This window comes from Protopterus annectens, chromosome 7.part1 (assembly GCF_019279795.1).
Source record: "Protopterus annectens isolate FY-2018-M chromosome 7.part1, PAN1.0, whole genome shotgun sequence".
Taxonomy (NCBI): Eukaryota; Metazoa; Chordata; order Ceratodontiformes; family Protopteridae; genus Protopterus; species Protopterus annectens.
The window spans coordinates 453,958,040-453,984,881 of NC_056740.1; the positions used below are offsets into that span (position 1 = coordinate 453,958,040).

General features: G+C 43.4%; 1 protein-coding gene across 4 annotated transcripts in view; it reads left to right on the forward strand.

Moving 5' to 3' along the window:
• Window positions 1–26,842, forward strand: part of GLYCTK (glycerate kinase) — a 568,453-nt gene that overhangs the window by 331,210 nt on the left and 210,401 nt on the right. For 3 of the 4 annotated variants that reach the window (XM_044078916.1, XM_044078918.1, XM_044078917.1), the window contains one exon: window positions 14,379–14,430. The exons of the other annotated variant lie outside the window; for it this stretch is intronic. The gene's annotated coding sequence lies outside the window, so the exon portion shown is untranslated. The remainder of the gene's footprint in view (window positions 1–14,378; window positions 14,431–26,842) is intronic. 4 annotated transcript variants of the gene reach the window in all.

The window sequence follows — 26,842 nt, forward strand, 5'->3', positions numbered from 1 at the left end:
GGTTTCCACCATGAATAATCTCACCATGCATCTGTGGTTTCCACCATGAGTAACCTCACCATGCATCTGTGCCCTCCACCATGAATAATCTCAGCATGCATCTGTGGTTTCCACCATGAGTAATCTCACCATGCATCTGTGGTTTCCACCATGAGTAACCTCACCATGGCATCTGTGCCCTCCACCATGAGTAATCTCAGCATGCATCTGTGGTTTCCACCATGAGTAATCTCACCATATATCTGTGGTTTCCACGATGACCTCACCATGCACCTGTGCTCACATTGCATCAGATGGTGCAGTGAGAATGTGAGGCACTGGTGTTACTATTTGCTGTGATGGCTGGCCGTACCTCACTGACTTCACAGAATTCAGGGTAAACTGCCTCAATGCCCTATTCAGTGGTTGCAGGTTCTTGGCATCACTAGTTGAGGGAAATCTGGATGACAGTAAGAAGTGAAAGACCCTTACAACTGTTGGTATCTAGTTTGCAGGTTTCTGTTCCCCCCTATTCAAGGGAAGAGTCTAAATCAGACATGATTCAGGCAAGAGTAACAACAACAAAAGCAACAGCTGGGAAGGAACCAAGCTGAGCATGATGGTGTGTTCCGAAGTGGTTGCTAACTAGGCAGTAGGAATTCCTTCAAGAATAGGGATTTCACAGTCCCCAGTCTAGGGATAACAGCAGCACTCACAAGGAGGCCTTGCCCAACTGCTGCACTCTGAATGCAGTCAAGAGCAATTTCTTCCTCCATCTGCCAGCATGGAAGGCTATCACATGCAATTGATGGATACTGGATATAATTTTGCATAACTGCCTTCCTCTATCCACCCTAGACAGACTGTTTTTCCCTTCCTAATGTTTCACACCATCAAAGAAGGTAGAGTTCATAGAGTTCTTGAACCACCTTTTAAAAACAGCCATCAAGGAAGACCCATCAGATCAGAGTTGGTCCAACTAATTACTACAGATATTATAGTGTCTAAAAAAAGACTAAACAACTCCTTCTCAAGAGAGTGGTCCTGTAGATTTTAGTGGCCTGAACCACTTTGTGCCAAAACAAAAATTCTGTACAGTTGTGCTGATTTAATTGTTTCTTGTTTGGATGTTGTCTTTGGACCTTCATGACACTTGTCTCCATCTAAAGATTTACGAGGAGTCAGGGAGGCTGTGTGCTTCTGCTTGGGAACCAGCCTTCATCACTTCCAGCACTTTCCTTTTGGGCTATCCACTGCCCCGGGGTATTCATGAAATGCATGGCTGTGGTTATAGATGACTAGAGGCTGCAAGGAGTGAAGGTTTTTCTATACCTGGATGACTGGATCCGGGCTGCTTCATCTTTAGAGAAAGTGATCTTTGCAAAGGATTAATTTCCATGATGGATTCAGTCCTTGAAGGTCACTGTAAATCTTGCTATTTTCAGATGCAGACCATGCAGAATATAACATTTCAAGATTATTCACTGGACAGTTCCTGTCTGCAGGACCACTCTCTCTTGAGAAAGAGTTCCTCACATTATTTGCATACTTGACAGAATTTATCATTTCATAGAAGTGTTGGCAGCCATGTTCTTTGGGACCTTTGCACTCATTGCATCTTGGATTTTTCCTGGCTGCATTTGTGAGGTACCACACAAGAGTCCTTCAGTTGGCAAAATTCTTCTCCAGGACCCCATGCAGAAAGGCTTAGAAGACAGATTATTTTTCTTTTCCTTGGACTGGAATGTTACTGTATACTTTTCCATCTTTTCCACCAATATCCAGAATTATTCTGAATATTCAGAAGGACTCTGCAAAGATCATTGTGGTGATTCCATTCTAGCCTAGGCAGCAGTGGTTCTTCCTTAATTTAGAAATGGCCAGAGGCAGTTACTGCAAGCTTCCTCAAGCTGGATTTATTCACACAAGATAAGGGGTGTTTGGTACATCCTGATTCCAAACATCTATAACTGACTGTCTGGATGACAGAATTTCAATACCTTTTTTTTAAGGATGTGCTACAGGTGTTAATGGAAGCAAGAAAACTTACTATTTGAAAATCTTATATTAGGAACTGGAAAAGGTTTTCTAGTTGGTGCCAGGAAAAGGACCTTCTTTTTCTTCTTTTGTCCTTAGCTGGTGGGCGTGGGTTGGCATGCTGCTGTTGATGCCGCTGGATTCTGGACTTCCTTCTTGATGCCTTTCCATGTTGTTCAGTCCATGGCAATGTTTCTGGCCTCTTGTAGGTCAAGTCGCCAGCTTCTCAGGTCCTCTTCAACCTGTTTAACCCATGTCTTCTTTGGTGCAGATTTGTGAACTCCTCTGTTCGCGGGGCAGTCTATCCATAATAGTTTGTATGGTAAGTGGTGGGTGTCCATCCTGCACACATCTAAACCAGTCCTGCTGGCTTTTCTGCATCTGTTTGCTGATCATTGGCTGCTGATCACATATGGTCTGGATGCTCTCATTTCTAATACAGTCATGAAGCGAGTTTCCCAAGATTTGGCGCAGGCATCACATTCAGGAAACCTCAAGCTTGTTCATTTCTGGCTTGAGGAAGATCCACGTGATGGTGATGGAGATGTTTGTTCTCTTCCATAGACACCACTTGAGCGAGGCAAATGCTGCGGTGGCTTGTCCAATCCTGCTATGGACTTCAGTTCTTGATGTCACCTTCTTCTCCTGGACCAGCAAACCCAGATACTTGAATTCTTGCATTTGTTTGATGTGAACTCACCCAAGGCGGACTGTGGCTTGTGACCTGTTGATTGCCATCACTTATGTCTTGTCCATGTTTATCTGTAGGCCATATGACTGGGTAATGTGGGCAGTGTTGTAGAGGATATCTGTGACCTCAGCATCTCTGTAAGCAAAAATGACACTGTCATCGGTGAACATCAGGTCAGTCACAGAATGGCTTCTTCATACTGGACTCCACTCCTGCCCTGAAATACATTCCTCATGATGGCATCCACCTCTGTGTTGAACAGCAGTGGAAAGACCACATCCCCTTGACAGAACCCAGTCTGCATGGCAAGCTGTTCAGACAGTTTGTTCAGAATGCGCACCTGGCTGGATAAACCATTGTACGATGTTTGACAAGAGTCTGTTGATTTTCTTCTGCACTTGCTCTCAGCAGTGTCTTCCACAGGGCAAGCCAGTGGATACAGTCAAATGCAGACTTGAAATCGATAAAGAAGATAACTGTATGCTGTCCACACTGGATTGTTTCCTCCATTAGTTGACAGATGGTGACGATTTGATTGCAGCATCTTCTGTTTTGAATCCGGCCTGTTTTTCAATGCTGATTTCCTTATGGTGTTTCTGCAGCCTGGATTATATGATCTTCATAAAGACTCTGCCGATGATGGAGAGCAGACTGATGCTGCAGTAGTTCTTGCATTCCCTGTTGTCCACTTTCTTGTAGATGGGTATGATGATTGCCTTCTTCCATGGGGATAGTATCTGTTCCATAACTCATAGCAACTCGATCAGTGTGTGGAGTCGGTGGTGCAGGCTATCGCCTCCCAGCCTTGATTGCTTCCACAGTGATCTGATCTACTCCTGCTGCCTTGCCATTTCTCAGTATTCTGATAGCCGATTTCACCTCTTCAACTGTTGGCTTTGCATCAGTCATTTGGGCCTCAGGGAGATCGACGGGTGGTTGATCGACCATTGGTCCATGAGGTAAGTCATGGTTGTAAAGCTCTTGAAAGAATTTCCTCCAACTTTTCAGGCGTTTACAAGGTGAGTGCAAGAATATCCCATCCGCTTTTTTGATGTCGTCTCTGGTGGGTCTGGTCTTTCCACTCAGTCGTTTGAGGGTGCTGTACAGGGTACGGTACTCATGTCTGGATTCCACCTCCTCAAGGTCGGCTGCCACCTGGCTCCAATATGTTTCCCTTTCTGAAGAAAAGAACCAGCACCTATTCAGGACTAGTGTCTCTGGTTCTATGTTATTTGTGTGAGTTCCTATCCTGTGACCTGCCTTACCCCTCAGTCAAGGTCCATTTGTCTGTGATTTCTACTTGTCTGCAGTGGATCCCCCTCTTTCAATGCAGTATCATATTAAAATGTTTTTGAATGGGTTGTTGCATATGAAGCTTCCTATAAAACATGTGGGATTTTAGTTTTTTTTTAGTTTTGTGTTAGAAGATTTAACTCGTGCGCCATTTGAACCAGCTCATCAGGTTGGCTTGAGGTTCTTGACATGGAAAACAGTTTTACTCACTGCTCTGACTTCTACAAAAAGAGTGTCTCAGTTGCAAGTTGTTGTGGTGATCAACCTCATCTCATTTTCCATAGAAACAGTATCTGTATAAGAAGTAATCCCTCATTTCTGCCTAAAGTGGTGTCCACGTTTACCTTAAGCCAAGCTGTCCATCTCCAGAACCTAAAAATGAGGGAGGAATGATACCTGCCACAGATAACTCGAGTACTTTCCTGACAGAAAAAAATCTTTTAGAATTAATAATCAAGAGTTCATTTCTTCTGAAGGTAAGAAAAAAGGACAGTCTGCATCAAAATAAACTATATTTCCAAATGGTTATCTCATGCTATTACCTTTTGTTACACCCATCATAAGAAAAGTATTCAAGGCAGGGTTAAGACTTATTCTACCAGGACTTTGGGTTTGTCTCTAGCTTTTTGGAAAGGGTTGGATTCCAGAAGTATTCTAGATGCATCAACTTGGTCCTTTGTGCATACTTTTACAAAGCACTATAAGCGTGATTCCTCCTGCAGAACTAGGACAGGCTTTTCTGCAGGGCTCTGGACCATCTTCTTTCCTCCTGCATGTCAGTGTAAGTGTGGTAATGTACCCATGTAGCTCTGGACCATCCTCTTTCCTCCTGCATGTCAGTGTAAGTGTGGTAATGTACCCATGTAGCTCTGGACCATCTTCTTTCCTCCTGCATGTCAGTGTAAGTGTGGTAATGTACCCATGTAGCTCTGGACCATCCTCTTTCCTCCTGCATGTCAGTGTAAGTGTGGTAATGCGCCCATGTAGCTCTGGACCATCTTCTTTCCTCCTGCATGTCAGTGTAAGTGTGGTAATGTACCCGTGTAGCTCTGGACCATCTTCTTTCCTCCTGCATGTCAGTGTAAGTGTGGTAATGTACCCATGTAGCTCTGGACCATCCTCTTTCCTCCTGCATGTCAGTGTAAGTGTGGTAATGTACCCATGTAGCTCTGGACCATCTTCTTTCCTCCTGCATGTCAGTGTAAGTGTGGTAATTTACCCATGTAGCTCTGGACCATCCTCTTTCCTCCTGCATGTCAGTGTAAGTGTGGTAATGTACCCATGTAGCTCTGGACCATCTTCTTTGCTCCTGCATGTCAGTGTAAGTGTGGTAATGTACCCATGTAGCTCTGGACCATCTTCTTTCCTCCTGCATGTCAGTGTAAGTGTGGTAATGTACCCATGTAGCTCTGGACCATCCTCTTTCCTCCTGCATGTCAGTGTAAGTGTGGTAATGTACCCGTGTAGCTCTGGACCATCCTCTTTGCTCCTGCATGTCAGTGTAAGTGTGGTAATGTACCCATGTAGCTCTGGACCATCCTCTTTCCTCCTGCATGTCAGTGTAAGTGTGGTAATGTGCCCATGTAGCTCTGGACCATCTTCTTTCCTCCTGCATGTCAGTGTAAGTGTGTTAATGTACCCATGTAGCTCTGGACCATCTTCTTTCCTCCTGCATGTCAGTGTAAGTGTGGTAATGTACCCATGTAGCTCTGGACCATCTTCTTTCCTCCTGCATGTCAGGGTAAGTGTGGTAATGTACCCATGTAGCTCTGGACCATCTTCTTTCCTCCTGCATGTCAGTGTAAGTGTGGTAATGTACCCATGTAGCTCTGGACCATCTTCTTTCCTCCTGCATGTCAGTGTAAGTGTGGTAATGTACCCATGTAGCTCTGGACCATCTTCTTTCCTCCTGCATGTCAGTGTAAGTGTGGTAATGTACCCATGTAGCTCTGGACCATCTTCTTTCTTCCTGCATGTCAGTGTAAGTGTGTTAATGTACCCATGTAGCTCTGGACCATCTTCTTTCCTCCTGCATGTCAGTGTAAGTGTGGTAATGTACCCGTGTAGCTCTGGACCATCTTTTTTCCTCCTGCATGTCAGTGTAAGTGTGGTAATGTACCCATGTAGCTCTGGACCATCTTCTTTCCTCCTGCATGTCAGTGTAAGTATGGTAATGTACCCGTGTAGCTCTGGACCATCTTTTTTCCTCCTGCATGTCAGTGTAAGTGTGGTAATGTACCCATGTAGCTCTGGACCATCTTCCTTCCTCCTGCATGTCAGTGTAAGTGTGGTAATGTACCCATGTAGCTCTGGACCATCTTCTTTGCTCCTGCATGTCAGTGTAAGTGTGGTAATGTACCCATGTAGCTCTGGACCATCCTCTTTCCTCCTGCATGTCAGTGTAAGTGTGGTAATGTACCCATGTAGCTCTGGACCATCTTCTTTCCTCCTGCATGTCAGTGTAAGTGTGGTAATGTACCCATGTAGCTCTGGACCATCTTCTTTCCTCCTGCATGTCAGTGTAAGTGTGGTAATGTACCCGTGTAGCTCTGGACCATCTTCTTTCCTCCTGCATGTCAGTGTAAGTGTGGTAATGTACCCGTGTAGCTCTGGACCATCCTCTTTCCTCCTGCATGTCAGTGTAAGTGTGGTAATGTACCCATGTAGCTCTGGACCATCCTCTTTCCTCCTGCATGTCAGTGTAAGTGTGGTAATGTACCCGTGTAGCTCTGGACCATCTTCTTTCCTCCTGCATGTCAGTGTAAGTGTGGTAATGTACCCATGTAGCTCTGGACCATCCTCTTTCCTCCTGCATGTCAGTGTAAGTGTGGTAATGTACCCGTGTAGCTCTGGACCATCCTCTTTCCTCCTGCATGTCAGTGTAAGTGTGGTAATGTACCCATGTAGCTCTGGACCATCTTCTTTCCTCCTGCATGTCAGTGTAAGTGTGGTAATGTACCCATGTAGCTCTGGACCATCTTTTTTCCTCCTGCATGTCAGTGTAAGTGTGGTAATGTACCCATGTTGCTCTGGACCATCTTCTTTCCTCCTGCATGTCAGTGTAAGTGTGGTAATGTACCCATGTAGCTCTGGACCATCTTCTTTCCTCCTGCATGTCAGTGTAAGTGTGGTAATGTACCCATGTAGCTCTGGACCATCCTCTTTGCTCCTGCATGTCAGTGTAAGTGTGGTAATGTACCCATGTAGCTCTGGACCATCTTCTTTCCTCCTGCATGTCAGTGTAAGTGTGGTAATGTACCCATGTAGCTCTGGACCATCTTCTTTCCTCCTGCATGTCAGTGTAAGTGTGGTAATGTACCCATGTAGCTCTGGACCATCTTCTTTCCTCCTGCATGTCAGTGTAAGTGTGGTAATGTGCCCATGTAGCTCTGGACCATCTTCTTTCCTCCTGCATGTCAGTGTAAGTGTGGTAATGTGCCCATGTAGCTCTGGACCATCTTCTTTCCTCCTGCATGTCAGTGTAAGTGTGGTAATGTACCCAAGTAGCTCTGGACCATCTTCTTTCCTCCTGCATGTCAGTGTAAGTGTGGTAATGTACCCATGTAGCTCTGGACCATCTTCTTTCCTCCTGCATGTCAGTGTAAGTGTGGTAATGTACCCATGTAGCTCTGGACCATCTTCTTTCCTCCTGCATGTCAGTGTAAGTGTGGTAATGTACCCATGTAGCTCTGGACCATCTTCTTTCCTCCTGCATGTCAGGGTAAGTGTGGTAATGTACCCATGTAGCTCTGGACCATCTTCTTTCCTCCTGCATGTCAGTGTAAGTGTGGTAATGTACCCATGTAGCTCTGGACCATCTTCTTTCCTCCTGCATGTCAGTGTAAGTGTGGTAATGTACCCATGTAGCTCTGGACCATCCTCTTTCCTCCTGCATGTCAGTGTAATTGTGGTAATGTACCCATGTAGCTCTGGACCATCTTCTTTCCTCCTGCATGTCAGTGTAAGTGTGGTAATGTACCCATGTAGCTCTGGACCATCTTCTTTCCTCCTGCATGTCAGTGTAAGTGTGGTAATGTACCCGTGTAGCTCTGGACCATCTTTTTTCCTCCTGCATGTCAGTGTAAGTGTGGTAATGTACCCATGTTGCTCTGGACCATCTTCTTTCCTCCTGCATGTCAGTGTAAGTGTGGTAATGTACCCATGTAGCTCTGGACCATCTTCTTTCCTCCTGCATGTCAGTGTAAGTGTGGTAATGTACCCATGTAGCTCTGGACCATCTTCTTTCCTCCTGCATGTCAGTGTAAGTGTGGTAATGTACCCATGTAGCTCTGGACCATCCTCTTTGCTCCTGCATGTCAGTGTAAGTGTGGTAATGTACCCATGTAGCTCTGGACCATCTTCTTTCCTCCTGCATGTCAGTGTAAGTGTGGTAATGTACCCATGTAGCTCTGGACCATCTTCTTTCCTCCTGCATGTCAGTGTAAGTGTGGTAATGTACCCATGTAGCTCTGGACCATCTTCTTTCCTCCTGCATGTCAGTGTAAGTGTGGTAATGTACCCATGTAGCTCTGGACCATCTTCTTTCCTCCTGCATGTCAGTGTAAGTGTGGTAATGTACCCATGTAGCTCTGGACCATCTTCTTTGCTCCTGCATGTCAGTGTAAGTGTGGTAATGTACCCATGTAGCTCTGGACCATCCTCTTTCCTCCTGCATGTCAGTGTAAGTGTGGTAATGTACCCATGTAGCTCTGGACCATCTTCTTTGCTCCTGCATGTCAGTGTAAGTGTGGTAATGTACCCATGTAGCTCTGGACCATCTTCTTTCCTCCTGCATGTCAGTGTAAGTGTGGTAATGTACCCATGTAGCTCTGGACCATCCTCTTTCCTCCTGCATGTCAGTGTAAGTGTGGTAATGTACCCATGTAGCTCTGGACCATCTTCTTTCCTCCTGCATGTCAGGGTAAGTGTGGTAATGTACCCATGTAGCTCTGGACCATCTTCTTTCCTCCTGCATGTCAGTGTAAGTGTGGTAATGTACCCATGTAGCTCTGGACCATCTTCTTTCCTCCTGCATGTCAGTGTAAGTGTGGTAATGTACCCATGTAGCTCTGGACCATCTTCTTTCCTCCTGCATGTCAGTGTAAGTGTGGTAATGTACCCATGTAGCTCTGGACCATCTTCTTTCCTCCTGCATGTCAGTGTAAGTGTGGTAATGTACCCATGTAGCTCTGGACCATCTTCTTTCCTCCTGCATGTCAGTGTAAATGTGGTAATGTACCCATGTAGCTCTGGACCATCTTCTTTCCTCCTGCATGTCAGTGTAAGTGTGGTAATGTACCCATGTAGCTCTGGACCATCTTCTTTCCTCCTGCATGTCAGTGTAAGTGTGGTAATGTACCCATGTAGCTCTGGACCATCTTCTTTCCTCCTGCATGTCAGTGTAAGTGTGGTAATGTACCCATGTAGCTCTGGACCATCTTCTTTGCTCCTGCATGTCAGTGTAAGTGTGGTAATGTACCCATGTAGCTCTGGACCATCTTCTTTCCTCCTGCATGTAAGTGTAAGTGTGGTAATGTACCCATGTAGCTCTGGACCATCCTCTTTCCTCCTGCATGTCAGTGTAAGTGTGGTAATGTACCCATGTAGCTCTGGACCATCTTCTTTCCTCCTGCATGTCAGTGTAAGTGTGGTAATGTACCCATGTAGCTCTGGACCATCTTCTTTCCTCCTGCATGTCAGTGTAATTGTGGTAATGTACCCATGTAGCTTAGGTTGTGCAGCAGTGATCCTTATGATGAACGTGTCCTGTAAGTGGGTTTAACATAACAGTTCATGTTTGAATGATCACTGCTGAAGTAGCTGCACCCTTCCTCCACCCCCTTACTTTTGTATGTGCATTTTTATGCCACAGTGTGGATATTTACTTTTATTTTCCCAGCATTGTCCATCTTTAGGCTTTAGTCTTCCACTATCTGTGTTGTAATGAATGCACTGAACACCTTCATGCCTAGTCCTGACTTTTAGCTCAAGCTAACAGTTTGTACATGTGCAAGGTGGCCTGAATCTTTGGCTCATAGATTCATAGGTAGGTACTAGGCTGTCTGCCCGAAGGCATTTATAAGCCTAGCCAGAATGTGTTGGCTTTCGCTGCCCCCTTAGATTAGTTCCCTGTACCTCTGTCCAGCAGAGCTATTGAAGTGATCCCCGGGGTAAACTTTCTGTTTCCCATCCACTCGTCAAGGTTTCTCTTGAAGAGTGTTAGTGAGGAGCTCTGCCTAATGTAGATTGGAATCTTGTTCCAAAGCATGGGAAGTCTCTGTGACAGGAATCTATCCCTCCAGCATGTTCTATTTATTGTTGTGGTGAGGTTTAGATCCTTAGAGTGTGTGGCTCGAGGGGATAAGTTTTTCTTTAGGTGGAGCATGTCCATCAGTTCTGGGTTGGACATGGCCTTGTATGTCAGGCAGAGATCACCTCTGAGTAGGTGGTATGCAACCGAGTACAGCTGGAGTTTCTTCAGTTGAGCTGCATAGGGCATCTGTTTGAGGCCAGTGATCCTCTTGTTGAGGTAATTCTGTGGTCTTTCCAGCTGTTGCAGGTGTCTTGTATGATACATCCCAAATGGGGCGTTGTACTCTATGATGGGTCTGATGAGCGATAAGTAGAGGGGCACAATAACCTCTTTTGATCTGGATGCGAACCGTTTTGTGATTAGGTGGGCCACGTAGAAGGATTTTCTAACCACTTTGGCAATGTGATTATCAAAGGAGAGTTTACTATCCACTTGGGTCCCCAGATCCCTTATTACGTCTTTTGTATTTAGGGGACTACCACCTATCTGGTAGTTTGTGGGTACTTTGTTTTTTCCAAAGGGGATGACTGTGTACTTTTTGGCATTTAGCTTGAGGTATCCGTCTCAGTGAGACCCTTTTGGAGGATGTCTGTGTCAGCCAGAGAGTCAGTTATAGCCCCTAGTTTGCAGTCGTCTGTGAACTTGGTAAGCCATAGTCCTCCTGTGCTTGCCTGTACCTCTGAGAAGTATATGCCGAACAGCAGGGGTCCTAGGACTGAGCCCTGGGGAACACCACTTGTAACCGGTTTAGAGTCGGACCTAGCTCCCGCAACTCTCACCATGCGGGTTCTGTCCATGAGCCAGGTGGCAACCCATCTTGTGACGTAGGGGTTTATGTTCAGGCTGGTGAGCTTGTCTATAATACCAGAATGGGGAATGGTGTCAAAGGCCTTTGCGAGGTCTAGGTAGGCTGTGTGTACCACCTTTCCCTCGTCTATAGCCTTGGTAACTGTCTCAAAGAAGTCCATCAGGTTTAGGAGGCATGATCTGCCCTTAACAAAGCCGAACTGGGTAGGGTCCAGTGCTTGGAGGTTCCCAATGTCTCTGTTAATGAGTTCCATGATGATGCTCTCCATAGCCTTGCAGACCAAGCTAGTCAGGCTTATAGGGCAATAGTTCCTGGGGTTTGTTGTGGCTCCACCTTTGTGGAGTGGAATAACCGTTGCTGTGCGCCACTCTATGGGTACGTAGCCTGTGGAGAGGCTGAGTTTGAACAGTGTGTTTAGGTGAGGGGTTAGTTTGTCTTTGAGCTTGTGTAGGACGCAGCCTGGGACACCGTCTGGTCCCATTGATGCTGTGTTTTTGGCTTTGGAGAGGGCTATTTTAACCTGAGTGTGTGTGATTTCAGGGGCACTACATTCTTCTGGTATGGTTATGGGCCCTTTTGGGGGTGAGAGGGGGCTGAAGTTTGCACTGAACCTGTCTGCTAGGATGTTGGCAATATCGGTCGGTTCAGTGTATTTTGTACCATTCTGCACTAACTCCGAGCATTGCCACTTAGATTCTTGACATAGCTAAAGAATGCCTTGTGGTTATCTTTGGAGTCCTTGGCAATTTTTCTTTCAAAGCTTGCCTTGGATGATTTTATGAGGGATCGTAGTTTCTTGTTGATACTAATCAGGGATGTCTTCCCTTCTTGGGAATTTACTCTTTTCTGTACTAGTTTCCTCCTTCTATTGTATAGCTTGTTTTATGGCAGGGGTCCACCAGACTGGTTTCCTTTTCTTGGAGGAGTGAGTGTTGGTTTTGCTTGGGATAGCACAATCCATGCATTCTTGTAGGTGCCCGTAGAATGCATTAGTAAAGGATTTTGCAGCTTGGATAATGTTATCCTTTAGCATGGGAGCTTTGAAACTTTCCACCTCGGTCTTAAGTAATGTGAAATTTGCTTTTGAAAAGTTTTTAAGGTGGTTTCCTTGTTCGGGGGTGGGGGCGGAATGTGGATATCCAAAGTGACTTGTTTATGGTCAGATCTAACCTGCGAGGGGTTGACCTCTGGTGTGGAGCACCAGTTGCCCATGTTGGTGATGACCAGGTCCAATATGTTATCACATCTGATGGGAGTGTTGACCAGTTGATCTAGGCAGTTTGAGTTTATAAATTCTAGGAAATGTTGGGCAAGGGAGTTAGTACTTGAGTAGTTCTCCCAATTAATGTTTGGGTAATTGAAATCACCCAATATTAGGGTGTTTGGTAGGACCTTTATATTTCCTAGTGTTTCCAGAAATGCGGAATGGGAGTCCTGGGACATGGTGGGTGATTTGTAACAAGCTACAATTTGAATTGCAGTTTTGCCCGTTGTTAGTTGCATGTGGATGATCTCTGAAGCATCGTGCTGTGCCACTAACCTGGAGGTGTGGGTATCCTTGATGAATATGGATACGCCCTCGTCTTTTGTATTTCGGTCCGGGTTCTGTGGCCGAAATGTATGGTATGAGTTGTAGCCTGGTAGTGCTGGTGTGCTCTCTGGAGCCTTAAACCAGGTTTCTGTTACTGCACATATATCGATTTTCTCCATACTGAGGAGTGCCTCGAGTGCATGCATTTTGAGGTTTAGACTTCTAGCATTGAGTAGCATTACCCTCAGTTTTTTGTTACTTGTGCTATCTATGGTGGTGGGTTTGTCTTTTGAGCCTTGCCTAAAAAGGCACTATGGGGTGGCAAGAGCCTTTGCCAGTATTCGAAAGCCTAAGGGTGACAGGTGCAAGCCGTCTCTAGGGAAGCAGCATGGCTTGTCCAGCATGTCATCCCAGGCGGACAGACACTGGATCCCCTTTCAATGACACAAGAAACTTAGCCAATTGTTGAAATTGATAATTTTTTTCTTTATACTGTGGTATCATTCTTGGTGAGGGTAGGATGCTACTCACGGTCAGGGTTATACCGGCCTGGACTACAAGATCAGAGAGCTCTTCCATGTCTCTTTTCATGTAGTCCAGGGAGGCACGGCTCAGGTCATTCACACCAACATGGACAATGGCAGAGTCGTATTTGTACTTGTTCTGGAGTGACCAAGTTCTGGAAGCTGTTTGGTTGTTATACCCTATGCAGGATATAACCCATATAGCTAAGGCTACTGCAGCAGTGATCATTTGAACATCTACTGTTACGGTAAGATTACTGTGAAGTTGTAATTTTTTTTTTTTTTGTGCCTCAAAATATGCAAGTTGGGTGGTGAGTTTCAAACTTGTTTTACCGATTTGCATCCCAGACATTACCATGCCTTCTCTTTTTGCACAGACTGTTGTCAGAGAATACCTAAAATAAAGTCTCTGACTTTTGTGTAGATAGTTACTCCTTGACCTTTCAAATTGCAGTTACATGGAATCTGGCTTTCCGCATGCCTGTGGAATTGTCTTCACTTACTGAATGATTGCTCCGCATGCATGTGGAATTGTCTTCACTTACTGCATGATTGCTCCGCATGCATGTGGAATTGTCTTCACTTACTGCATGATTGCTCCGCATGCATGTGGAATTGTCTTCACTTACTGCATGATTGCTCCTCATGCATGTGGAATTGTCTTCACTTACTGCATGATTGCTCTGCATGCATGTGGAATTGTCTTCACTTACTGCATGATTGCTCCGCATGCATGTGGAATTGTCTTCACTTACTGCATGATTGCTTTTGTTTTATTCACCATTCTTTCTCTCCTCATCTATCCAGATAACTGTCCAAGCAGCCCCAAGCACTCTCACTTTCCTAATTACTTCACTTTTCAGTCTTAAATGTAACAATACTTTCATAGTTGCTTTACTATTGACATATCATACTGTTATTACATTATCAACCTGCCTCTTCTTTCATTATTTTAATTACCAGAAATCACAGGTACAGTATCTTTTACAGTGTTATCTATATACGAGCCTGCCTCTGTTTGTTTATAATATATGACTAACACAGTATATACCCATTCGAGCTATGTACATGCTGTTTCTAAATGATGTATATGTATTGTAAAGCTTTTTTCTGTCATGTATACACTTACCTGTATTTTTGTATTTCTTCTGATAGCATACATCAAAACTGATGTTAAATGTGGAGCTTTTTTTCTCCCCTAGCCTCCGCTGAAAAAAGGGATTTATCCCAGTTGGGCATTCCCAGTAAACAAAGGTAAATACATAAATAAATGAATGAATGAATTAAATAAATTATTGTGGCCACTGAAGTTCTGTTTTGTATGAGCTTTGTGCACTGATGTTCCAGAGAAATTTTTATGAGATATTTTAATTATAAAATGTGCATGCAGCACACATCTCACTTTCTAGATAGAAATAATCAGGTACTTTATTATGAGACTATGTGAAGGCCAATCTACTGACACTGAGTGATGACCTGCCTATATTTAGCACCCCCAACCTCAACGACCCTACTGCTTATACAGTTCTATGCGCATGTAAATAGTTGCACTGACGCATCTGTTCCCCTCGGAAATAAATACAATATCAAATTCAATAATATATTCTGTGGTGGAATTCTAATAGAGAAAGGCTGTATAATAAAAGAAAAAAAACTTACTGCACTCAAAATAAATCTAAACTCAAGAAGCCAAAAATGTTCCTGCTAAACCAAACAAGGAACTCCGGATACTGATCAAATCAGCTAAAACTAAGTATGAAGTAAAAATAGCCACCCAGGCAGAAGATAACTACAGAGCCTTCTTTAACTGTTTTAGAAATCTTACAAACAATACCCAGCATTGTATACAGCTAATAGTAAAATACATCACATGCTCAGAAACAATGCCCAGCACTGCACAGAGTTAATAGTAAAAGACATCACATACTCAGAAACAATGTCCAGCTCTGCACAGAGCTAATAGTAAAGGGTATCACATACTCAGAAACAATGTCCAACACTGCACAGGGTTAATAATAAAGGACATGACATACTCAGAAACAATGTCCAGCACTGCAAACAGATCTAATAGTAAAGGATATGACATACTCAGAAATAATACCCAGCACTTTAGACAGCTAATAGTAAAAGACATCATATACTCGGACACAATGCCCAGCACTGCAGAAAGGTATCACATGTCCAGCTCTGCCCACAGCTAATAGTAAAGGACATCATATCTTCGGAAACAATGTCCAGCACTGCACAGAGCTAATAGTAAAGGACATCACATACTCAGAAACAATGCCCTGCACTTCAAAGAGGTAATAGTAAAGGGTATTGCATAGTCAGAAACAATGTCCAGCCCTGCCCACAGTTGATAGTAAAGGACATCACATACTTAGAAACAATGTCCAGTACTCCACAGAGCTAATAGTAAGGACATCACATACTCAGAAACAATGCCCAGCACTGCACAGAGCTATTAGTAAAGGGCATCACATACTCGGAAACAATGTCCAGCACTGCCCAGAGGTAATAGTAAAGGACATCACATACTCAGACACAATGTCCAGCACTGCCCAGAGGTAATAGTAAAGGACATCACATACTCAGAAACAATGCCCAGCACTGCACAGAGCTAATAGTAAAGGACATCACATACTCAGAGATAATGTCCAGCACTACCCACAGCTAAGAGTAAAGGACATCACATACTCAGAAACAATGCCCAGCACTGCACAGAGCTAATAGTAAAGGACATCACATACTCAGAAACAATGTCCAGCACTGCATAGAGCTAATTGTAAAGGGTATCACATAGTCAGAAACAATGCCTAGCACTGCAGAGAGCTAATAGTAAAGGACATCAGTTACTCAGAAACAATGTCCAGCATTGCACAAAGCTAATAGTAAAGGACATCACATACTCAGAGATAATGTCCAGCACTACCCACAGCTAATAGTAAAGTGCATGACATACTCAGAAACAATGTCGATCATTGCACAGAGCTAATAGTAAAGGATATGACATACTTGGAAACAATGTCCATCACTGCAAAGAGCTAATAGTAAAGGACATCACTTACTCAGAAACAATGCCCAGCACTGCAAAGAGGTAATAGTAAAGGGTATCACATGTCCAACTCTGCCCACAGCTAATAGTAAAGGACATCATATCCTCGGAAACAATGTCCAGCACTGCACAGAGCTAATAGTAAAGGACATCACATACTAAGAAACAATGTCCAGCACTGCACAGAGCTAATAGTAAAGTACATCACATATTAGGAAACAATGCCCAGCACTGCACAGATCTAATAGTAAAGAACATCGCTTACTCAGAAACAATGACCAGCACTGCAAAGAGGTAATAGTAAAGGGTATCACATAGTCAGAAACAGTGCCCAGCACTGCACAGAGATAAAAGTAAAGAACATCGCTTACTCAGAAACAATGACCAGCACTGCAAAGAGGTAATAGTAAAGGGTATCACATAGTCAGAAACAATGTCCAGCTCTGCACAGAGATAAAAGTAAAGAACATCGCTTACTCAGAAACAATGTCCAGCACTGCAAAGAGGTAATAGTAAAAGGTATCACAGAGTCAGAAACAATGTCCAGCTCTGCCCACAGCTAATAATAAAGGACATCACATACTCTGAAACAATGTCCAGCACTGCCCACAGCTAATAGTAAAGGATATCACATACTCTGAAACAATATCCAGCACTGCCCACAGCTAATAGTAAAGGACATCACATACTCAGAAACACTGCCCAACACTGCACAGAGCTAATAGTAAAGGGTATGACATACTCAGAAACAATGCCCAGCACTGCAAAGAGTTAATAGTAAAGGGTATCACACAGTCAGATATAATGTCCAGCACTGCTGACAGATAATAGTAAAGGACAACACATACTCAGAAACAATGTCAAGCACTGCACAGAGTTAATAGTAAAGGGTATGACATACTCAGAAACAATGCCCAGCACTGCAAAGAGTTAATAGTAAAGGGTATCACACAGTCAGATATAATGTCCAGCACTGCCGACAGATAATAGTAAAGGACAACACATACTCAGAAACAGTGTCCAACACTGCAAACAGAGCTAATAGTAAAGGGTATGACATACTCAGAAACAATGTCCAGCACTGCCCACAGCCAGTAGTAAAGGATATCATATACTCGGAAACAATGCCCAGCAGTGCACACAGCTAATAGTGAAGGGTATAACATAGTCAGAAACAATGCCCTGCACTGCAAAGAGGTTATAGTAAAGGGTATCACATAGTCAGAAACAATGTCCAACACTGTGCACAGCTAATAGTAATCGACATCACATACTCAGAAACAATGCCCAGCACTGCAAAGAGGTAATAGTAAAGGACAACACATACTCAGAAACAATGTCCAACATTGCACAGAGCTAATAGTAAAGGGTATGACATATTCAGAAACACTGCCCAACACTGCACAGAGCTAACAGTAAAGGACATCACATACTCAGAAACAATGCCTAGCACTGCACAGTGCTAATAGTAAAAGGTACCACATAGTCAGAAATAATGTCCAGCACTGCCCACAGCTAATAGTAAAAGGCATCACATACTCAGAAACATTGTTCAGCACTGCCCACAGCTAATAGTAAAGGACATTACATACTCAGAAAGAATGCTCAGCACTGCACAGAGCTAATAGTAAAGGATATGACATACTCTGAAACAATGTCCAGCACTGCATAGAGCTAATTGTAAAGGGTATCACATACTCTGAAACAATGTCCAGCACTGCCCACAGCTAATAGTAAAGGATATCACATACTCTGAAACAATGTCCAGCACTGCCCACAGCTAATAGTAAAGGACATCACATACTCAGAAACACTGCCCAACACTGCACAGAGCTAATAGTAAAGGATATGACATACTCTGAAACAATGTCCAGCACTGCATAGAGCTAATTGTAAAGGGTATCACATAGTCAGAAACAATGTCCAGCTCTGCACAGAGATAAAAGTAAAGGACATCACTTACTCAGAAACAATGTCCAGCACTGCCCAGAGGTAATAGTAAAAGGTATCACAGAGTCAGAAACAATGTCCAGCTCTGCCCACAGCTAATAATAAAGGACATCACATACTCTGAAACAATGTCCAGCACTGCCCACAGCTAATAGTAAAGGATATCACATACTCTGAAACAATGTCCAGCACTGCCCACAGCTAATAGTAAAGGACATCACTTACTCAGAAACACTGCCCAACACTGCACAGAGCTAATAGTAAAGGATATGACATACTCTGAAACAATGTCCAGCACTGCATAGAGCTAATTGTAAAGGGTATCACATAGTCAGAAACAATGTCCAGCTCTGCACAGAGATAAAAGTAAAGGACATCACTTACTCAGAAACAATGTCCAGCACTGCCCAGAGGTAATAGTAAAAGGTATCACAGAGTCAGAAACAATGTCCAGCTCTGCCCACAGCTAATAATAAAGGACATCACATACTCTGAAACAATGTCCAGCACTGCCCACAGCTAATAGTAAAGGATATCACATACTCTGAAACAATGTCCAGCACTGCCCACAGCTAATAGTAAAGGACATCACTTACTCAGAAACACTGCCCAACACTGCACAGAGCTAATAGTAAAGGGTATGGCATACTCAGAAACAATGCCCAGCACTGCAAAGAGTTAATAGTAAAGGGTATCACACAGTCAGATATAATGTCCAGCACTGCCCACAGCTAATAGTAAAAGGCATCACATACTCAGAAACATTGTTCAGCACTGCCCACAGCTAATAGTAAAGGACATCACATACTCAGAAAGAATGCCCAGCACTGCACAGAGCTAATAGTAAAGGATATGACATACTCTGAAACAATGTCCAGCACTGCATAGAGCTAATTGTAAAGGGTATCACATAGTCAGAAACAATGTCCAGCTCTGCACAGAGATAAAAGTAAAGAACATCGCTTACTCAGAAACAATGCCCAGCACTGCCCAGAGGTAATAGTAAAAGGTATCACAGAGTCAGAAACAATGTCCAGCTCTGCCCACAGCTAATAATAAAGGACATCACATACTCTGAAACAATGTCCAGCACTGCCCACAGCTAATAGTAAAGGATATCACATACTCTGAAACAATGTCCAGCACTGCCCACAGCTAATAGTAAAGGACATCACTTACTCAGAAACACTGCCCAACACTGCACAGAGCTAATAGTAAAGGGTATGACATACTCAGAAACAATGCCCAGCACTGCAAAGAGTTAATAGTAAAGGGTATCACACAGTCAGATATAATGTCCAGAAATGCCGACAGATAATAGTAAAGGACAACACATACTCAGAAACAATGTCAAGCACTGCACAGAGTTAATAGTAAGGGGTATCACACAGTCTGATATAATGTCCAGCACTGCTGACAGCTAATAGTGAAGGACATCACATACTCAGAAACAATGTTGATCATTACACAGAGCTAATAGTAAAAGGTATCACATACTCAGTAACATTGTCCAGCATTGCACAGAGCTAGTAGTAAATGACATCACATACTCAGAAACAATGCCCAGCACTGCACAGAGCTAATAGTAAAGTACATCACATATTAGGAAACAATGCCCAGCACTGCCCACAGCTAATAGTAAAGGACATCACATACTTAGAAACAATGTCCAGCACTGCACAGAGCAAATAGTAAAGTACATCACATATTAGGAAACAATGCCCAGCACTGCCCACAGCTAATAGTAAAGGACATCACATACTCAGAAACAATGTCCAGCACTGCACAGAGCTAATAGTAAAGGACATCACATACTCAGAAACAATGCCCAGCACTGCATAGAGCTAATTGTAAAGGCTATCACATAGTCAGAAACAATGCCTAGCACTGCAGAGAGCTAATAGTAAAGGACATCAGTTACTCAGAAACAATGTCCAGCATTGCACACAGCTAATAGTAAAGGACATCACATACTCAGAGATAATGTCCAGCACTGTACAGAGCAAATAGTAAAGTGCATGACATACTCAGAAACAATGTCGATCATTGCACAGAGCTAATAGTAAAGGACATCACATACTCAGACACAATGTCCAGCACTGCCCAGAGGTAATAGTAAAGGGTATCACATACTCAGACACAATGTCCAGCACTGCCCAGAGGTAATAGTAAAGGACATCACATACTCAGACACAATGTCCAGCACTGCCCAGAGGTAATAGTAAAGGACATCACATACTCAGAGATAATGTCCAGCACTACCCACAGCTAATAGTAAAGTGCATGACATACTCAGAAACAATGTCGATCATTGCACAGAGCTAATAGTAAAGGATATGACATACTTGGAAACAATGTCCATCACTGCAAAGAGCTAATAGTAAAGGACATCACTTACTCAGAAACAATGCCCAGCACTGCAAAGAGGTAATAGTAAAGGGTATCACATGTCCAACTCTGCCCACAGCTAATAGTAAAGGACATCATATCCTCGGAAACAATGTCCAGCACTGCATAGAGCTAATAGTAAAGGACATCACATACTAAGAAACAATGTCCAGCACTGCACAGAGCTAATAGTAAAGTACATCACATATTAGGAAACAATGCCCAGCACTGCACAGATCTAATAGTAAAGAACATTGCTTACTCAGAAACAATGACCAGCACTGCAAAGAGGTAATAGTAAAGGGTATCACATAGTCAGAAACAGTGCCCAGCACTGCACAGAGATAAAAGTAAAGAACATCGCTTACTCAGAACCAATGACCAGCACTGCAAAGAGGTAATAGTGAAGGGTATCACATAGTCAGAAACAGTGCCCAGCACTGCACAGAGATAAAAGTAAAGAACATCGCTTACTCAGAAACAATGACCAGCACTGCAAAGAGGTAATAGTAAAAGGTATCACAGAGTCAGAAACAATGTCCAGCTCTGCCCACAGCTAATAATAAAGGACATCACATACTCTGAAACAATGTCCAGCACTGCCCACAGCTAATAGTAAAGGATATCACATACTCTGAAACAATATCCAGCACTGCCCACAGCTAATAGTAAAGGACATCACATACTCAGAGACACTGCCCAACACTGCACAGAGCTAATAGTAAAGGGTATGACATACTCTGAAACAATATCCAGCACTGCCGACAGATAATAGTAAAGGACAACACATACTCAGAAACAGTGTCCAACACTGCAAACAGAGCTAATAGTAAAGGGTATGACATACTCAGAAACAATGTCCAGCACTGCCCACAGCCAGTAGTAAAGGATATCATATACTCGGAAACAATGCCCAGCAGTGCACACAGCTAATAGTGAAGGGTATAACATAGTCAGAAACAATGCCCTGCACTGCAAAGAGGTTATAGTAAAGGGTATCACATAGTCAGAAACAATGTCCAACACTGTGCACAGCTAATAGTAATCGACATCACATACTCAGAAACAATGCCCAGCACTGCAAAGAGGTAATAGTAAAGGACAACACATACTCAGAAACAATGTCCAACATTGCACAGAGCTAATAATAAAGGGTATGACATATTCAGAAACACTGCCCAACACTGCCAGAGCTAATAGTAAAGGACATCACATACTCAGAAACAACGCCTAGCACTGCACAGTGCTAATAGTAAAAGGTACCACATAGTCAGAAATAATGTCCAGCACTGCCCACAGCTAATAGTAAAAGGCATCACATACTCAGAAACATTGTTCAGCACTGCCCACAGCTAATAGTAAAGGACATCACATACTCAGAAAGAATGCCCAGCACTGCACAGAGCTAATAGTAAAGGATATGACATACTCTGAAACAATGTCCAGCACTGCATAGAGCTAATTGTAAAGGGTATCACATAGTCAGAAACAATGTCCAGCTCTGCACAGAGATAAAAGTAAAGGACATCACTTACTCAGAAACAATGCCCAGCACTGCCCAGAGGTAATAGTAAAAGGTATCACAGAGTCAGAAACAATGTCCAGCTCTGCCCACAGCTAATAATAAAGGACATCACATACTCTGAAACAATGTCCAGCACTGCCCACAGCTAATAGTAAAGGATATCACATACTCTGAAACAATGTCCAGCACTGCCCACAGCTAATAGTAAAGGACATCACTTACTCAGAAACACTGCCCAACACTGCACAGAGCTAATAGTAAAGGGTATGACATACTCAGAAACAATGCCCAGCACTGCAAAGAGTTAATAGTAAAGGGTATCACACAGTCAGACATAATGTCCAGCACTGCCGACAGATAATAGTAAAGGACAACACATACTCAGAAACAATGTCAAGCACTGCACAGAGTTAATAGTAAAGGGTATCACACAGTCTGATATAATGTCCAGCACTGCTGACAGCTAATAGTGAAGGACATCACATACTCAGAAACAATGTTGATCATTACACAGAGCTAATAGTAAAAGGTATCACATACTCAGTAACATTGTCCAGCATTGCACAGAGCTAGTAGTAAATGACATCACATACTCAGAAACAATGCCCAGCACTGCACAGAGCTAATAGTAAAGGACATCACATACTCAGAGATAATGTCCAGCACTGTACAGAGCAAATAGTAAAGTACATCACATATTACCGGCCCATTAGCTTGACAAGCCTTATCTGCAAAGCCATGGAGAGGATCATAATGGACCTCATAAATAAAGACATAGGGAATTTGCAGACTTTGGATCCAGCCCAGTTTGGCTTTGTCAAAGGCAGATCATGCCTTTTAAACTTGGTTGACTTTTTCGAAACAGTCACCAAAGCCATTGATGAGGGAAAGGCAGTCCATACAGCCTACCTCGATCTGGCTAAGGCCTTCGATACAATACCCCACTCGGGTATCATTGAAAAACTCATCAGCTTAAATGTTAACCCATACATCACAAGATGGGTTGCAAACTGGCTGAGTGACAGAACCCACAGGGTCAGAGTTGCTGGCGCCATGTCAGACTCAAAGCCTGTCACAAGTGGTGTCCCACAGGGCTCAGTCCTGGGCCCACTCTTGTTTGGCATCTACTTTTCCAAGTACAAGCAAACACAGGAGGGTTATGGCTGACAAAGTTTGCAGATGACTGCAAACTGGCCATAGTAGAAAACACATCTGACACAGATATCCTTCAGAAGGGTCTCACAGAAACGGATAACTGGTGCCAGAGCCACGGCCTAAAGTTAAATGCCAAAAATGCATAGTCATACCCTTCGGGAAAAACAAGGTTACCCCTAGCTACCAAATAGGTGGCAATCCACTGAGCACAGAAGAAGTTATCAGGGACCTGGGGACCCAGGTTGATAGTAGTCTGTCATTCGACACCCATGTAGCTAAAGTAGTTAGGAAGACCTTCTACATTGCCCACCTTATCATGAAGGGATTCTCATCTAGATCAAGGGAGGTCATAGTCTCCCTTTACTCATCACTCATCAGACCAATGATTGAGTACAATGCCCCATTCGAATGTATCTGACCCGACACTTGCAGCAGCTGGAGAGGCCACAAAAGTTCCTCACCAAAAGGATAAAGGGTCTCAAAAATCTGTCCTATGCTGCCCGACTGAAAGAACTCCAGCTCTATTCAGTCACTTACCGCTTGCTCAGAGGTGACCTTTGCCTAACATACAAGGCCATGTCAAATCCAGATTTGATGAATATGCTTCACCTCAAAAATCTAGATCCATCAGAGCCACAAGGGCGGAGACTTAAACCTCGACACGGCTATTAATAGGACGTGCTGGAGGGATAGATTCATCACCCAAAGACTCCCTATGCTGTGGAACAAAATCCCGGTATATGTGAGGCAGAGCACCTCGCTGGCCTTGTTCAAGAGAAATCTTGACCAATGGATGGGAGATCGCAGATATACCCCAGGGATTACCTCAGTGTCACTGCTCGACAGAGGCACAGCAAAATAATGGGTATAGTTCCCCATACTAAAGGGGTGGCGTAAGCCACAAAACGATGGGCTAGGCTTGTAAATACCCTCGGGCAGATAGCCTAGTATGAACCTATGAACCTATGAACCTATTAGGAAACAATGCCCAGCACTGCCCACAGCTAATAGTAAAGGACATCACATACTCAGAAACAATGTCCAGCACTGCACAGAGCTAATAGTAAAGGACATCACATACTCAGAAACAATGCCCAGCACTGCATAGAGCTAATTGTAAAGGGTATCACATAGTCAGAAACAATGCCTAGCACTGCAGAGAGCTAATAGTAAAGGACATCAGTTACTCAGAAACAATGTCCAGCATTGCACACAGCTAATAGTAAAGGACATCACATACTCAGAGATAATGTCCAGCACTGCACAAAGCTAATAGTAAAGTGCATGACATACTCAGAAACAATGTCGATCATTGCACAGAGCTAATAGTAAAGGACATCACATACTCAGACACAATGTCCAGCACTGCCCAGAGGTAATAGTAAAGGGTATCACATACTTAGACACAATGTCCAGCACTGCCCAGAGGTAATAGTAAAGGGTATCACATACTCATACACAATGTCCAGCACTGCCCAGAGGTAATAGTAAAGGACATCACATACTCAGACACAATGTCCAGCACTGCCCAGAGGTAATAGTAAAGGACATCACATACTCAGAGATAATGTCCAGCACTGCACAGAGCTAATAGTAAAGGACATCAGTTACTCAGAAACAATGCCCAGCACTGCACAAAGCTAATAGTAAAGGACATCACATACTCAGAGATAATGTCCAGCACTGCCCAGAGGTAATAGTAAAGGACATCACATACTCAGAGATAATGTCCAGCACTACCCACAGCTAATAGTAAAGTGCATGACATACTCAGAAACAATGTCGATCATTGCACAGAGCTAATAGTAAAGGATATGACATACTTGGAAACAATGTCCATCACTGCAAAGAGCTAATAGTAAAGGACATCACTTACTCAGAAACAATGCCCAGCACTGCAAAGAGGTAATAGTAAAGGGAATCACATGTCCAACTCTGCCCACAGCTAATAGTAAAGGACATCATATCCTCGGAAACAATGTCCAGCACTGCACAGAGCTAATAGTAAAGGACATCACATACTAAGAAACAATGTCCAGCACTGCACAGAGCTAGTAGTAAAGTACATCACATATTAGGAAACAATGCCCAGCACTGCACAGATCTAATAGTAAAGAACATCGCTTACTCAGAAACAATGACCAGCACTGCAAAGAGGTAATAGTAAAGGGTATCACATAGTCAGAAACAGTGCCCAGCACTGCACAGAGATAAAAGTAAAGAACATCGCTTACTCAGAAACAATGACCAGCACTGCAAAGAGGTAATAGTAAAGGGTATCACATAGTCAGAAACAATGTCCAGCTCTGCACAGAGATAAAAGTAAAGGACATCGCTTACTCAGAAACAATGACCAGCACTGCAAAGAGGTAATAGTAAAGGGTATCACATAGTCAGAAACAATGTCCAGCTCTGCCCACAGCTAATAATAAAGGACATCACATACTCTGAAACAATGTCCAGCACTGCCCACAGCTAATAGTAAAGGATATCACATACTCTGAAACAATATCCAGCACTGCCCACAGCTAATAGTAAAGGACATCACATACTCAGAAACACTGCCCAACACTGCACAGAGCTAATAGTAAAGGGTATGGCATACTCAGAAACAATGCCCAGCACTGCAAAGAGTTAATAGTAAAGGGTATCACACAGTCAGATATAATGTCCAGCACTGCCGACAGATAATAGTAAAGGACAACACATACTCAGAAACAGTGTCCAACACTGCAAACAGAGCTAATAGTAAAGGGTATGACATACTCAGAAACAATGTCCAGCACTGCCCACAGCCAGTAGTAAAGGATATCATATACTCAGAAACAATGCCCAGCAGTGCACACAGCTAATAGTGAAGGGTATAACATAGTCAGAAACAATGCCCTGCACTGCAAAGAGGTTATAGTAAAGGGTATCACATAGTCAGAAACAATGTCCAACACTGTGCACAGCTAATAGTAATCGACATCACATACTCAGAAACAATGCCCAGCACTGCAAAGAGGTAATAGTAAAGGACAACACATACTCAGAAACAATGTCCAACATTGCACAGAGCTAATAATAAAGGGTATGACATATTCAGAAACACTGCCCAACACTGCACAGAGCTAATAGTAAAGGACATCACATACTCAGAAACAACGCCTAGCACTGCACAGTGCTAATACTAAAAGGTACCACATAGTCAGAAATAATGTCCAGCACTGCCCACAGCTAATAGTAAAAGGCATCACATACTCAGAAACATTGTTCAGCACTGCCCACAGCTAATAGTAAAGGACATCACATACTCAGAAAGAATGCCCAGCACTGCACAGAGCTAATAGTAAAGGACATCACATACTCAGAAAGAATGCCCAGCACTGCCCACAGCTAATAGTAAAGGACATCACATACTCAGAAAGAATGCCCAGCACTGCACAGAGCTAATAGTAAAGGATATGACATACTCTGAAACAATGTCCAGCACTGCATAGAGCTAATTGTAAAGGGTATCACATAGTCAGAAACAATGCCTAGCACTGCAGAGAGCTAATAGTAAAGGACATCAGTTACTCAGAAACAATGTCCAGCATTGCACACAGCTA